At 34.1% G+C, this 3,894-nt stretch overlaps 1 pseudogene; it reads right to left on the bottom strand.

Annotated features, from left to right (window-relative positions):
• Positions 1–765: 765 nt before the first annotated feature.
• Positions 766–2,855, bottom strand: LOC145100602 (mannan endo-1,4-beta-mannosidase 5-like; annotated as a pseudogene).
• Positions 2,856–3,894: the final 1,039 nt, after the last annotated feature.

The following is a 3,894-nucleotide window of genomic DNA, read 5'->3' as shown; positions in this document are numbered from 1 at the left end:
TTAAACCAGCTGGCGCGGCCTTCAAAACTTGGACAATTGACTTTATAAAAAACTCAAAGACTTCAAAACGTGTGAGCCCTACAAATTTGGTAAATTTGGTCATTTTATCTGTTTTTTCTTTCTTTTTAACTTGGCCCACTTAATATGAGAAAACAACATAATATGTTTTTGTTACAATATATCTAAGTTATTTTAATTTGTCAACCGTATAATATACGAGTTTATAACGTAATATTTTATAAAACTTGGGATGATGTTAATTGAAGCGCGAATGACGTCAATAGTAGGAAGCATCATATTTAACTATTAGTTGCCTTATTTTCTTATTTCTTTAAGAAAATAGGAAAAATACTTATTTTTTAAATAAATCTTAGTTTTTATTGGTCATAGAACTACTTTAACGCTTTATTGAACATATTTTACGTGTTTTTGAACAACCGGTCTTTCCATCTGAATCAGTTATTTATATATGGGGTTCCCGGTTGAAACGCTTGAACCGGTCGGTCCAGTTTTCAATACAGACAATTCACTCTATACAAAACTCAAAGACGTCAGCAAGTGTGGGCTCTCCAAATTTTTTTAATTATCCTATTTTTTATATGTTGTTTCTGTTAATCATTATAAAAGCTAGGGTTTCAGGTACTATGTTTTGTTAATGAATATTTAAAGTTTCCATTCAAATTACGTACATGCACATGAGTGTGTTGATCAAAGACTTTCCTTGCATGTGGAACTATCTCTTTCGAGAAAGAAGCATTTTATTAGAATATTAATTGAATCAATAAATAACCATTTTATTAGAATATTAATTGAATCAATAAATAACGGGCTATTTGACAATTATCTTAAAGCCGCAAGAAATTAATTGATACTTTCAGTAATACGTAAGAGGATCTTGATTCTAATCCCCTCCTTCAATTGTGCACATTGTCAAGGCATTGCCTTTTGATTGTGAGCATGGTGATGACGACGACCATGATGGTTTGTCTTAGAGGAACGTGGACCTTTAATATGATCAAGTTGGAGTTTATGATTTTTGCCAGAAGGAACATTTTCAGATGCGATTCTTAGCAATTGAGACAGCGTGCTCATGGCTTGAGATTGCTGAGAAATGATGTTGCTTGTTGATGGATTTTCTGACAAGGTTATTTCATATCCATCGCAGTAAGAAGCCATTCCATCCGCCATAAGCTGCCACACTAAACCACCACCAACAGTTCCTCCAGTTCTGGCCATCATATAAATGTTTCTATAAACAGCATTCAAGTAGGAGTCCCTTTTGTTAATGTTATATTCTAGATCTTTGCTAGACTTCCCAAATTCAGCAATCACAAGTGGTTTCTTAAGGATAGTTTTTGAATCCTGGTAATGACTCCACATCCATCTTTACATAAATGCGATCTGTGACTCTTCATTTTGTCCAGACAACCTGTAGCATAACAACAAATTTGAATACTTACCTTAAATACTCTAGCTCTTTTAGTTGCATATATATATGGCTTTTTTGTAATTATAGATCATGAATGCTCTTGTTTAATGTTATCCAAAAAAACATTACCATTGATCAGGATATGCATGTATGGTGGCAAAATCGATTCCCCTAACAAGATTATTGCTGATGAAATCAGTTCCAACTTGGTAACCGGGGTTTATCTGCTTTCGTTCAGGCATTGTGTCACCGTAAAACCCTTCCATGCCAACCTCCAATAGATGGTGTCTATCCAATGATTTGACGAAGGAAGCCATTTCTTGAACCCAAACCTGCAGCAAAATGCATAGAATTCATAAATTACAATTAATTCCTTATAACGTATATATATATATATATATATATATATATATATATATATATATATATATATATATATATATATATATATATATATATTAATGTTTAAAGATTCTTGTAATTTATATCTTTACATGGTGTCACTTACATTAACTGTTCTTCCAGAGGAATCAGCCTGGCAGCGGGGCTCGTTTATGAGTTCCCATGCCATGATTGTGGTGTCGTCACGATATGCGATCCTGGTGATAGTATTCACCCTTGTTATAACTCTCTGCATACAGTCATCGTTATGCAGATAAGTTCGGTATGAAAACACATGCTATGTCGATCGATATATAAAAAATACAAAACATTATTGATGTTGATTCTTCAAAGTTTTCTCAACAATTGATGCTGTTGAATGCTTACTTACTTGGACATGGTTCTTATAATACCCTTTTACTATTGGGTTGGTATAGAAATCGTCGTCACTGTTGATCTGAACGCCAGAACTTCTTGCCCAGTTAACGTATTGTTGTCTCCCTCCAAAGTCTTTGTAATTGTTAACAAAACTTAATATTAACCGAAGACCATATTTTCTTGCTTCTGCCACCACGAAATCTAGTCCCTGCAAACCAAACCCACGTTTAATGTAAGAACACCATACAATATGAAGGAAACATGAGCTAAGAAACATGTTTGTTGATACCTGAAAAACACGTTCGTCGTATGCTCCTGGTGAAATCTGAAGAGCTTTGTCGCCACCATCAGCAAAAGCCCATGTTCGGCATACAGAAAGACCTGCATTTGCAGCATCTTGTAGGACTTGAGTAACTTTCATCCTCTCGCTTGGATCAGTGGCTACATTCATCATCCAATACGCATTAAAACCATTAAATAGAAAAGGGGACCCATTCAGAACAAAGTTAGGTCCTTTGGTTCGAACAAAGCCGCTTCCTTTACCCCTGTGAACCCTAGCTTCACAAACAGAGACAATAAGTGCCATGCATAGAACCACAAGAACGCTCCATGAAAGATGGGAATTTTTTATGAATGCAGCCATTGTTGGTCGAAAGTCTGAATGCATAAGCTGTTGGGAAACGATGCTATATATAATGGGTCGTAGGTAAATAAGTTTGCTAAATATAGAAATCGAAAAAACATTTGATGAAAGGCAAGAGAGCAGGAATTGAGCCTCGTTTTCGTGTGTTACAAGATGGGCATTACGGCGGTTATAATATTATTATTAATAACAAAAAGACTTATGGGACAAGCAAGTAACGAACCATTGTTGTATCGTATATATGGATGCATAGATGTGGATTTGTTAACCAATTCTGGTATATATCGTTCGTTTCAGTTTTATTTGATATATAACGTCATCCTGTGAAGGAAAGTAAATTACCACATTCTCAAAGTAAAAAAAAGTAATTTAGTACATATATGCTTGATTTTTTGGGTACAATTATGAGTTTCCAATATCTTACCATAGAAAATGTATACCTTATAAGATATGACAGAAACTTAGAAACTATGGATACAAGGAAAGATGGTCTGTTAGTTGGTTAAAACACGTCAGTTGAAGAAAAGCATGCAACATGGATACTCCCTTTTTCTTTATATTTTTGAATACCAAAAATAGTAAATGCAAACATGTAGGATTTCAATGTGTGTGGTTTTTGAATTGACATGGGTGACGTTTTGCACCAAAATTTGCATGTTAGTTTGGTTTCGTTATTTAACAGAGATTTTTTTTTTTTTAATTAATTATGATCTGCCTTTAGAAAGATCGAATCAAAATCTACTTAAGTATATGAACCCTCGACTGTGATCTTAGTAAATAGCCATATTGAGCCTCTGGCCCCTTTCTGCTCGATCAAACACCATTTAATAGGGAGAGTAGAGATAGTTACTCTTCTTCCTAAGGTATTTTGACAACTAAATCCCCTATGTGATTAATAATCCTTTCATTTAAGCCACATGTTGACCTAGATGCTTGGTCAACACTCACGTTTAAAACTAACACCAATTCCATAAACTTCCAACTGTTTAGTCCTTATATCATGTTAAGACAAATTAACACAAATTTAGTTACTCTCTTTAAAAAAAAAACAAAAAAACAAAAA

This window comes from Lactuca serriola, chromosome 4 (assembly GCF_051521515.1).
Source record: "Lactuca serriola cultivar US96UC23 chromosome 4, Lser_US96UC23_V15, whole genome shotgun sequence".
NCBI classification, from domain to species: Eukaryota; Viridiplantae; Streptophyta; class Magnoliopsida; order Asterales; family Asteraceae; genus Lactuca; species Lactuca serriola.
This window is presented reverse-complemented; position numbering and strand designations above follow the sequence as displayed.